The sequence below is a fragment of the Maniola jurtina genome, chromosome 6, assembly GCF_905333055.1.
Source record: "Maniola jurtina chromosome 6, ilManJurt1.1, whole genome shotgun sequence".
Lineage (NCBI taxonomy): Eukaryota > Metazoa > Arthropoda > Insecta > Lepidoptera > Nymphalidae > Maniola > Maniola jurtina.
Genome location: NC_060034.1, coordinates 7,267,180 through 7,280,232, shown reverse-complemented (window position 1 = coordinate 7,280,232; position 13,053 = coordinate 7,267,180). Strand labels below are relative to the sequence as shown.

At 35.3% G+C, this 13,053-nt stretch overlaps 1 protein-coding gene across 11 annotated transcripts in view; it reads right to left on the bottom strand.

The window, feature by feature from the left end:
- Positions 1-13,053, bottom strand: part of LOC123866080 (eye-specific diacylglycerol kinase) — a 167,027-nt gene that overhangs the window by 69,734 nt on the left and 84,240 nt on the right. The window lies entirely within an intron of this gene.

The window sequence follows — 13,053 nt, the reverse complement described above, 5'->3', positions numbered from 1 at the left end:
TGGTAGGCTTTTGAATACAAAATTATGTACTTAATTTAAACTTTATGAGGGTTACCAAACCTATACCTCAAAAGGAAAAATGGAACCCTTATAGTATCACTTTGTTGTCTGTCTGTCTGAAATTTGGCAGGTTAGGCACAAGTAAAGGCAAAATCCGAAACCGTGAATTCGTGGTCACATCACAAAAAAAATGTGTTCATGAAAAATAGTAAGTATTTTCAATTTTCAAAGTAAGATAACTATTCCAAATGGGGTATCTATCACATGAAATTTCTTACCTATAGACTAGGTACAATCTAAAACAGATTTATTTTCATTTTTTTTTTGCATAATAGTTAGTGATTTATCGTGCAAAATGTCGAAAAAATATATTAGGTAGGTAAATCCTCTAATTTCACCCGAGCTAAGCTGAGCGGATCAGTTAGTATTCTATATAGTAAGTATAGGTTACTTGGCTAACCGGCAAAGTGGAGTCGTCTGGTACTGAAGCTAAAGTCAAAAATCTGTAAACAGATTCCGCTACGAAAGGCTACGAATATATTCCTACTTTTCGTTTCCTAGAATGAAAATTTTATCTGAGAAATTATTTTTACCAAGTAGGTGCCTTCTTGCAAAATTATTTTTCAGGATGATAGAATAAATATGGCGCATTTTTTGCCAATTAAATTCAAAATTCCAAGTCAAACAAAATAAAACAAACTTCCCGAAAATATAATATTTACCGAGGCGGTAAAGTGACGCGCCTAATTTATTTACGACGACGCGCGAGTAGCTATAATTTCTTCCAAAGGGCTGTATTATTAAGCTTTGAGTCGCCATTATTTACGATGAAAAAATGAAAAATCTGTGTGTAATATAAAAGGAATATCTGACTGACTGATGTATCAACGTAAAGCTGGTGCTTACGACGAGGATTAGAAACTTGAAAATATTCATGAACGCTTTCTCTTTGACCCCCGCTAAGAAAGGATTTTCTGAAATTATACATTTTATGTGGCCGAAGTTGGGGGCGCAACCTAGTTCATAATAAATTTAATATAATAATATTATGTACTAGCTATGCCCGCGACTTCGTTCGCGTGGAATAGTGACTTTTCGGGCAGCATATACTCTGTACGTTAAAAATGTTCGCCGTGATTCTTTAAATTGACATAACTTTTTTATTTATGAACTGATTGACATGAAATAAACACTAAATGTTAAGTGAAGCTTACTACAATATATTAGTGAAAACCGTATCTAAATCGAATAAGCCGTTTCTGATATTAGCGTGCACAAACACACAGACAAACAGACAAACAGACAAAAAAAAATTAATTACAATTTCGGGTTCGGCATCGATATAATAACAACCCCTGCTACTTTTTTTTTATATATTTCCATTGTACAGACACCACTTTTCTACAATTTTATTATATGTATGTATAGATGATATATTATATTGAGTTAAGCTATTGGGTAGAATATACGAAATCTAAATGTTCAGAGTTCAAACTCTAACTATATACTAAAAATAATTAATATTTCGTCGCTGTGCATGCAAAATCCACTATTTATTTTTCTAGGATATTTCTTTATGTCATTTTTTTTTTGGTTTTTAAAGGCGTATCTAGGTTAGGTAGGTACATGTAGAAGCCCGTTCTTTAGCATGTGTGCTAGTTCAAGAGATAATCAATCTTTATAGATATGTGATTTTGATCTAAAGGTAAAGCAGATTTTTTCAAAAAATTTAAGTTTAAACGAGTATCCTGAAAACTTGTGACTTTCCACATAGCGTAATTTTCATGCGCAGCGACGATTAAAGGTCGCTGCATACGTAACGTGTTTTTTCCCGTCCTGGACGTGACGGGACGATTTCTCGAAGTACTATTGGACAAATAGAAAACGGACGGGGCGGGGCGTTCCAGTTGTCCAATAGTAGTTCGAGAAATCCTCCCGTCCCGTCCGGAACGGAGAAATCACGTTACGTATGTAGCGACCTTAACAAAAAACTTACAACTTCTAATTATTATTAATCATAGATCAACGGACATGGAGCTCAATGCACTGCGATAACTTGATTAAGTATGTAGATATACACACAGATCCTTTTCAGCCGATGACGAATAATCGTAATAACAAGTTACTTTGAGTGATATCAGCATGGCACTGATCAACCTCTGATTTAGAACAGGCAATCATGACGCTTGTTATGTGCTATTCAAAATGTTCCGAAGAAAATTTTTGCTGTAAATGTAGGGCTGTCCCTAGTAAAATCGCATCTAACACGAGACGATTTTTCAATACCTACTCATTGAAAATGCGTGTGACAGATTGGGCTTCATCGGGGGGGATCTGAATATTAGTAGAGTACTTTTGATAATCTAGCACCATCACGTTCAGCAAAAACGTTTTAATTGAAAGAAACCTATTTTTTCCTAAGGAAATTCTGGAACAGTATGACATATTGAAGTCTCTTTTCCACTAATATCCTATAAAGTATACACTTTTCACATTGCATCGTGAAACCATATCTGTTGTCTCATAATATATCATTAAATGGTCAATACATTTCATTTCTTAACTAAACAATTGCTCTTGCAAAACTCTATAAACTATTGTGATCAAGCTAACCCTTAAAAATGAGATGTTTTAATAATCTCATTTTTCATTTCTATCTGTCAAACTCTGAAAATTACTCAATTTTTTGATGATGTTTAACAAACCTACAGCCTTAAAGGGAAGGCAAGCATATCTTTATATCACAACATCCAAGGGAGTTATTTGCAGACAATGTGTGCTGGGTAACCCGGACGGATGACAACCCTATGCAAGAGAAACATGACGAAAACCCGAATGTAGCACAATGGAATTGCATGCTCTACTCGAAGTTAATACGAACATTTCCACTCGGCCTTCAAATAAGACTTTTTTTATTCACTTTGCTTTCAAAAAGTACGATGGAGGGTCAATTAGAAAATGTAACGAGAATGTTGAAGTTTGTTATTGATTCAAAAATATCTGTATCTATCCCTTGTATGAGTTAGAAAACCAGCGCAGCGCCCCAAGCAAAATTTGTAGCTTCTATCTTTAAGTTCATTTACAAGCTTAAAACTCACGGAAACCGTTATTATGATTTTTGAAATACGCAGGTAATGGTAAATAATAACGTGATAAACCAGACATAAAAAATGTAGTCTAGCCTCTAGGTCAGTTTCATTAGCAGCAGTTAAAGCTTCTTACCGGAAGAAAAATCTCTCAGACCCGAGCCAATTCAGAAATAGCTAGTTTTCTTTTTATAAAACGGGATTTGAAGCTCTACAAAGTTCAAATTCTTGCAATTAAGCTTCGTATCTAGCTATCACAGGCAAATTAATCAAAGAAACTTTTAATTCTTTTGTAACCGTGAGATGTACTAAAAGAAGGTACGAATAGTCTTTAAAAAGTGAAAAATTGTCGAATGGCCTTCATTTGGGCAATTATTTATTTGTATGAGATACACGAATATCTGGATATATTATGGTATTCCGTTTTTCCTTTTGAGGTACGGAACCTTTACGGAACACAAAAAATATCATGATTATTGTAATTTAAAGTTTTATTAGGTAAGAACCATGTTTAAAAAACCTACAGATATCAGTTTTCGTAATAACACGCAAAACAGTGTGCTAGCAAAACAGTGAGCCAGCAGATTGCCACGAGTAGATTAAGCTCAATAGCTGTAGTTTAAGCACGTCTACTAGTCTGCGGCTACAAAGGCGCTCTTGAATAGATCCTTCATTTATGATAAGCACAACTCTTTTTATCTGACTACGGATGTATGTGTATAATATGTAGGCAAGGGTGTGTGTTTATCGGTACTTCGCTCATTTTGTGCCACAATAGGTCCACATTAAAAAGGAAAAAGCACATGAAAGAATAAGGATTTAACAAAGTACCTATATTTAGGCGCCTATAACATTTAATTATTTTTCTCATTTTACCATATTTTTAAAAAATAAATAAAATATTAATATACCTTATAATAATAACAATAATATATATAATGTTATAATATAATAACATTGTTGTTATTATATTAATAAATGAAACAGTTTTATTCAAAACTAGTTGACTCAACCCGGCTTCGAATTGTGTTGTGGGAATCCTTTGATTTTCCGGGATAAAATGTATCCCATATACGTCCCTGGGATATAAGCTATTATAACTCTGTTCCAAATTTCATCAAAATCGATTAAAATGTTGGGCCGTGAAAAGCTAGCAGACAGACAGACAGACACACTTTCGCCTTCATAATATTAGTATGAATAGGTTAGATAGATGATGAGATAGATAGATGATGGAAAAATAACACTAGCACACTGGGTAATTTGTTATTAGAGCCAAACAGAATACTTCAATGAATAAAAACACAGCGCAGCGGGTGGACTGGAAACGGTGTTGAATTAATGGAATGAATGAAAACCAACAAAAACGAAACTGATTATTTTAACTCGCACACATCGCAATACTGTGTTATTACAGCTAGCCTGGGTATAGTAAGTAATTATCCATCTACATGACCCACCTTACAGACTGCATGTGGACAAGTGTTGGTACAAATTGTTTGAAATGTTAAAAAAATCGGTCAAGTGAGAGTGGACTCGCATACGAAGGGTTCTGAACCACGTAGTACAGTCAGCAACAAAGCTAGGTTTGCACCCGCCAGTCAAAGCGACTACGGACGGGATGCAAACTTGCTTTGTTGCTGACTGTACAAGAAATAACATTTTTTTTCACAGCAGCTATTATGGAACTTATATTATTTGTTGTTATAGCGGCAATAGAAATACATCTGAAAAAATTTCAACTCTCTACCTATTTCGGTTCACGAGATACAGCCCACTGACAGACAAACGGACGGATGGACGAAAGGACAGAAAGGTTTAGTTATAGGGCACCTACCGTTGGCACGGTTGGGTACGGTACGCTAAAAATAGAGGCTGTTGTTAGTTGCGACAGCGCATATCAGTGACAGTGTAAGCGGTCATAACCTAGTGGTTGGTATCGGGGGTCCAGGGTTCGATCCCGGGCACGCACCTCTCCTGAGTTAAGTGCGTTTTGAGCAATTAAGTATCACTTGCTTTAACAGTGAAGGAAAACACCGCGAGGAAACCTGCATACCTGAGATTTCTCCATAAAGTTCTTAAAGGTGTGTGAAGTGTGCTAATTTGCACTTGGCCATTGTGGTAGATTAGGTATGACCAAATTCTTCTCATTCTGAGATGGAAAATAAAAGAATTCCCGTGGAATTCTTAAAAATAGTCTAAATCCACATAAGATGAATCCGCGGGAATCATCTATTTAGCACGGATATACTCGGAGCTTGCATCCTGGACATGGAATACTTTTTATCTCGGAAAATCAAAGAGTTTCCATGGGATTTATGAAAATCTATATCCACGTGGACAAAATCGCGGGTAATGCCTAGTAATAAATAATTGGAAGGTGAATGTTGAGAAAATCTTCTAGTTTATATTAAGTAGGTACCGTTTCCACCCTAATAGGAAACTTGTATCGTAGAGAAAATTTTTACTCGAACTCTCTCTTTAAAACAACTCTACGAGTTGGTTGCACGACGCGCACGATTTCATTTATTAATAATTTATTTATTTAATGTAAATAAATAAAGCTACGGTTAAATTTCTTCACTCGTGTTAGTAGATCGTTAAATTTAGTATTAGCTTTTTTCTATACTTCACTCTACTTTTGTGTGAAGTTGCAATCAACTCCACACAAAAAGTAGCCCTTCTATTTTTAGGGTCCCGTCTGTCTGTGTACGTCGGGCTGTATCTAGTGCACCGCAATAGGTAGAGTAGAAATTTTCACAGAATGTGTATTATTTATATTGCTGCTATAACAACAAATAAAAATTTCAAAATTTAATAAGCACAGTCCGACTCGCTCTTGACCGATTTTTAATGCCACTCTACCGGCAAAGCCGTGTCTGCAAGCGATTTAACGTTCCGGTACGATGCTGTAGAAACCGATCAGGAGTTTGGATTTGATAAAACTGCTATATCCCTCCCAAGTTAGCCCGCTTCCATCTTAGACTAGGTACATCATCGCTTACCACCAGGTGAGATCGCAGTCAATGGCTAACGATATAATATATTATAGATATTATAATGAACATTACTAACATCAAGGCGCCTCTTTGAATAGCCAATAACCACCAATGTTCTATCTAACGACAACAGAATAGATGGGAAGTAGATATATAAAAAGTATAAAAGATTTATATACTTATAAAAATTTATTGGCCATAAAAATCGTCACCCCGCCAAATCAGGTCGGGACGGCTATCTCAGATACGTCAAGTGGGATGCGAGATACAAATCCATAAAAAAACCTATTTATTAAATGGTCCTGAACACAGTAATAAAGTAACTTACTGTTATGGCTCATAAAGTATAAGTCAATAAGACTGAAGATGACTTCGAAATAAGATATAATGTTAAAACTTTGAAATCTCTGATAACGAAGAATGATGTTCACTTTCATTAGGTACTTTACGACTTTCTATTCTACCACAAAGTTCAAATAAACAGCCCCTGAGATAATATTATTAAGCTGACAGTTGGTACAATTTATGCAAACCGCATTGCCGTAACAAAAGCCAAAAATTCAAATGTGGTAAGTTTTATAGATAAATATGGCTGTGTAAAAAGAGATCTGGGCTTATTATTTTACAGGCTTTATTGTAGCTTCGTAACAATGTAGACCGCAATTGAATCCCAGAAATTATTTTTTCCACTTCTGATTGTAATAATACTAATTTCAAACTTTTTAAACTTATGCAATTCTGATGAAAGTAATATGTACTATAGAGCTGGTATGATGATGGAAGTAGGAGCAGGCCAGAGAGATTCTTCAATAGTACCTAAATCCATCGCGTTAGGGCTCGTTTATCTCAGAAAGACCTCTTGGTGATAAACCTACCTATTTTTTATATATTCTTATTTCTTACTCATAAAAACTCGTTTCTTTATGTTTTTCTTAACTTTATTTTAGCATGCTGGAAAAATAAAGGCTTCCTAATTTTAAAACACTACCTAAATCCACGCGACCGAACTATTTTTGTTTTCAGTAGATACTTGGAGGAATAAAATGTGTTAGCGATGTGAGGATGGAGTGTCTTATTAGTTGATTGCGCTGGGTATCGTCGACCCAGGTCGTAACTCGCCGATTTTGAGTGATCCAATTTGACCTTTACATGTCCACTGTACCTCGGAGGGCACATCAAGCTGTCAGTTTCAAATAATATTATCACTTACAACTGATACATTACCTTTGTATTAAATAGTGGTTAAGTAATTAAAAAGTCGCAATATTATATTTTGTTTTAAAACTGAACTAGGTAGGTACCTACTACCTACTTAAAAACTTGTAGCCTGTCAAAACTGTTAAGATTATTATTAACAGACCCAGAAGATGAATAAAACGTAGAAATATATGTAGTAGTTATAGCTATCGACTAAAAATAAATTAAGAATCGAATGAGTTTCTATGGGCAGATATTATAATATTTTGAGAGTCTATTTGATTGAAACTGTGTAAATAATTTACACTGTTTATCAAACGATTGTTGGCAATTGGACAGTTATTAAATGCCCCTCGTACTGTGGCGATGGGGAATTTATTGGCTTCAGAGAGAATTAGTAAACAAACGTTGCGATAGTAGCCGTCATAGCAATTAGGGATTTGCTTTGACGTAGCAGTGGACGACGAGTTACCTAATTACTACCTAAATGTTGAAACTATAGACTAGCTATAAACCTACTAGGTATATATGATATGAACTTCGTGTGTCTATAGTGAAATAACGATGAGTAAGTACCTACCCACGTACTTAATTATTTTTGACGAAAACTAAAGTACGACATAAGTTCAGTTTACTTTGTGAAACTTTAGAGAAGACGACGCGTCGCGTCGCTTTGGCTCTACATGCCGCAATGTGAGGCTTTGTAGGTATGTAATAAACCCAAGTCTGGAGGACTAAAGCCTTCGTATGCGATTTTATGCTTACTTTACTACGAGAAAATAAGTCAGTCCTCGCTCTGGTTTCTTATCCGATCCAGCGCATTCCACTGAGCATTTAGGCTAGGAACTACTGTTATAAGTAATCCAATATTCGAAATTATTTGTAAGCAGTTTTTTTTATAATAAGTTATTAGCTTTAATTATTTTGCCCGCGTGTATTTACGTTTTCAAAAGATGTCCTGGACATTTCTCATAATCCTTCTTTCCATAATCCTCCATCTCCTCTATGGTAAATCGCTCAAGAAATATATAATATATCCTCCTTTCAAATCTCTAGATCTACCGGTTTTGGCTGTGCATTGTCTGTCAGTCTGTGTTTTATATTGCCGACGAGAAAAAAACATATGTTCCATTGAAATATTTAATTTTAGTAAATAAGTCAAATGTCAATATTCAAAAATACATAAATACGTTTTTTTTTACGAACAACAGATTGATTTGTTAGAAAGACCCGAAGCTCACTGATTTATGAATGAATAATACTCGTATAAGTATATTACTATAGAAAGGAAGATAATTTTTGTAGAGTAGAATGAATATCACATCAGAGGTTTTCGGTAATAATGAAGATAATTGTATTACTGTGATAGCTGAAATTAGTAGAGGTTTCGGTGGCGACAGAAATTCAAATAACCGTGTCCCGTACGGCCCGATACCGCGCGTACTTGATTGGCGGTACAATTTAATTTCCAATAACGTTGAATGACATTTTAGAGGACCACCCCTCCATACACTGATTAAAGTTCACTTCAATTCTACACGTATAATGGATATCTACCGCATACAATGCACAATATTTTAGCAGCTTTCGGAATCCCCTACCTTTATACCTACCAGTCTATAGAGCTTAAGTGATTAATTAATTAACTTTCAGCCATCATTGTACCTACGAGTATCGATTGTTAAAGAACCTTTTACCCGAAAGGCTTTTAAATATTCCAGGGTAACTTCGATCGTTTTCTCTAAGGGAATCTTCGATCGTTTCCTTTTTACCATAAAAAGTGTGCTACAAATTGAATTTGACACTCTAGCAATCGCGAACGTTCTTCAACGTCTTGTATGATGTAAAAGCTTTTCATAAAATAAACACGCGTGTGGCCATGATTGGCTGTAAGTTAAAGAAACAGCGCAAAGTGTATTTTGAAGAAAAATTTTACCTAAAAGTTATATTAGAAAAATTCAATACACTTAGGAAATTAATGGAATGCCAAATAAGTAAAAGGCAAAGGAGAATGGTGATAGCCTAGTACACGCCTAGTAGTTAAGATGTTGAGGTCTTATTTTGGAGGTCTGGGGTTTAATCCCGGGCACGCACGAACCTGGCACTTTTTATATTAGGTATTACAATTAAATATTAGGTACCTATTTGCCTTAATGACGAAGAAAACATCGCGGGGAGACCTACCTATAATGCCTGAGTGTTCTCCATAATGTTCTCAAAGGTGTGCAAAGTCCGCCAATCCGCACTTGGTCAGTATGGCATGGCAAACCCTTCTCATTCTGAGAGCAGACCCGAGCTATGGGTTGATGATGATGATAATGAAATAGACAACGCTACAAACAAAATTTAATAACATAATTTTGTAATATTATTATGTGCTTGAATGTCTTGGGTCCCCTCAGTTACTATTTAATATTTTACGCAAGAGCGCGGCTGCATAACTGGAACCGTTTATTTTGCGCTTAGAGTTTTTGAACGCACTCAACCAAATATTCGTTTAAGACTCTGCAGATTAAATACTACATAATTACCTACCTACTGTGGCAGAGAAAACATCTTTGTCGATTTTCCACACCATTTTATTTAGTAAGTTTTCAATAGAAACGAATGTTGTTGTTAGAACAGACAACATAAAGTTTGCTCTAGCTGCGTTTTGCTTTCTACAATAATATGGATAGGTACTCTACTTCTATGATAGTCTGGCAACTGAGAGTAAACTTGTTTGGCGTAAAATACATGGAATCTAACGTCTAATCGTAGCTATAGGTTTGTCAGAGCTTGTATATTGAAAGTTTACTTTGTTGCTTTGGTCTTAATAAACTATTCAGTAAAAGCCTCTATTAAAATTATAGGTGCCTGGAAAACTTTTTATATACTGAATAAGCGAATCAGAAACGTGTCAGCATAATTTTTATGGCGCACAACTGACCCGCCTCAGCATCGCTCGAGTAGAGATTTTGAAAACCGATGTAGGGGTGGAATTACCAAAAATCCTGAAATAAGTGCTTCTTTATTTTTTCCTTAAAACCCAAATATCCATTTTCATAAACAGAACTTGAAAAATGACAGACGTTCATACAAACTTTCATTTCCTATTTAACCCCCTTTTAGGCAGAATTTCCGGAAAACCTCTGAAACGTTTTTATATAACTTGAAAAATGACGGATTCATACAAACTTTCATCCATAGAATTAAGCCCCTTAGGGGTGGAATTTCCAAAAATTCTTTCTTAGTGGGTGTCTAAGTTGTAAAAGTAGCTTACAGTCAAAATAAGTTTCTAATCCCAGTGGTATAGCTTGTGCGTCGATAGATAGTCAGTCGATCAGTCAATCAGGGCAAAATTAGATAAGAAAAGAATTATTAACTAGCTGATGCCCGCGACTTCGTCCGCGTGGATTTACGTTTTTCAAAATCCCACAGGAACTCTTTGATTTTCCGGGATAAAAAGTAGCCTATGTGTTAATCCAGCGTATAATTTATCTTCATTCCTCAGCCAAATACGTCAAGTAGTTTTTGCGTGATTGAGTAACAAACATCTAAACATCCACACTTTCACATTTATAATATTAGTAGGACTAGGTACATCCATGAGAAGAATATAAAGTAAACAAAGTTTGCCACAACTTACAAAATTTAAATATAAGCCCTGGGAATATTTTTAACATTCTCACTTATATTTTACAGAGTGCAGGATTCGAATTCGATGTTATGCTGACGTGAATCGGACTCTCGCGTCGTCGCGACCACATAGGGAGCACGCCAGGAATACTAATTAGCCTAGGATGCCATTCTTAGAAAACCGATTATAAAAGTATAATAAACTTTATTTCCGTGCCTTATGCTACAGATTACTCATTTTTTTAAACTTATTAATAGATATTTAAATACCCTATGGTTAACTAGGTTAAATCATTTTCTACAAGTCTTGGAAAATACTTATATTTTTTTATGATTGTTATAAAAGATAAGGTATGGCAACCCCTGCAGCCCTGTATTAAGAAGTTGTGACTATCTGTACTACAGTGGGTTGTCTTTCAATACGGAAAGACAACCCACTGTGGCACAGAATATATCTCAGCGCAAAGCAAGTAAACGCAATACATTTTTTTAAACTAAGTAATTAAAAATACGATACCTCCAGCTTTATTCATTGTTATTCTGGATATAAAACATTTTTAGCGTTATATTTGAACACTTTGAGATTTTGCATTGAACTTAGCACCTTTTTTTTACGGCCGAAGGTGTGCAAAGTTAGTGCTGCCTTTACACAAAATGTTTGAACTGAGTTCTGGTATATATCGATTAGCAAGGTTCAATACTTGTATCAAAGTTCCATATTATCATTAAATTCTTCGGACACGTCTCGTCGAGAAAATAGAAGAAAATGTTTAAAACAAGCTTTTTGAACATGTTTTTAATCCTGTTTTAAACAGAAAAAAAGTTTTTTAAGTAACAGTTTTTTTCCCAACCTGGTCTTGTCATACATAATAAGGTGCTCTGGCAATCGGTTCCGGAAAAGCTGCATCAATCATTCTTACAGTCTCAATAATTGTTGTTATTTGCTGAATTTATGATATTCTAGTTGCAGCAAGAATCTCATAAAAGCCAATCACAACAATTGGGAGTATAGCAATGATAGTAGTTTTTTAACAGTAGATAATTTTCTCGCTCGGAAAATGCAACATGCAAAGCCTATATTATGCCAAACTAAACAAATAAAATGCTGTTAGGTAGGTACTTAGTTCGGCAGTATTACCTAAAAATATAGATAAACTAGCCGATGCCCGCGACTTCGCCCGCGTGAATTTAGGTTTTTTGAAATCCTGTGGGAACTCTTTGATTTTACGGGATAAAAAGTAGCCTATGTGCTAATCCAGGATATTATTTATCTCCATTCTGAATTTCAGCCAAATCCGTCCAGTGGTTTTAGCGTGAAGGAGTAACAAACATACACACACACACACACACACACATACAAACTTTCGCCTTTATAATATTAGTGTGATGCAGGACGATGCTCCTTTCAGTATTTACATAGCATTTCTGTTTGGATGCAGCAAAATAATAACGCGAATTTAGTTTCTGTTTATATGTACATCATAATATTATGTACAACACATTATGCAGGCAGCGTAGGTATAACCTACCTACGGAGCAACAAGAATAATAGTCTGAATAAAATTATTAAATGTATACATCAATATTATAAATGCGAAAGTGTGTCTGTTAGCTTTTCACGGCCCAAGTGTATAACCGATTTTGACGTGGTGGAGATAGCTTACGTCCCGGGCAAGAATATAGGCTACTTTTTGTCCCGGAAAATCAAGTAGTTCCCACGGGATTTTTAAACCTAAATCCACACCGAAGATGTCATGGGTATCATCTTTTTGTACAGAGACAGCTTTCATGCCAGAGACGAATATAGGCTACTATTTATCGCGGAAAATTAAAGAGTCACGCCCTCGGGATTTCGAAAATAACGTAAACAGATGCGTTACGGTCATCATTTAGTAGCTTATCTATACTTATAATATAAGTTCAAATAATGTAGGTACCTACATTGCGGATTTTAACGCGGATATTATCACCATCATTTGGAACATTTCACGAAAAAGATTGCATCAAACATTCACAGTCTATGAGTAGGATACGAGGCCACCGGTGAAAAACCGGGGCAAATCAGTTGGTTAGTTATAAAAACGATCAGTGGCTCAACGTAATTAAGAGTTTAGCTGAACTGAGATATTAGATTGAGACTAGAGGAGCAAGAA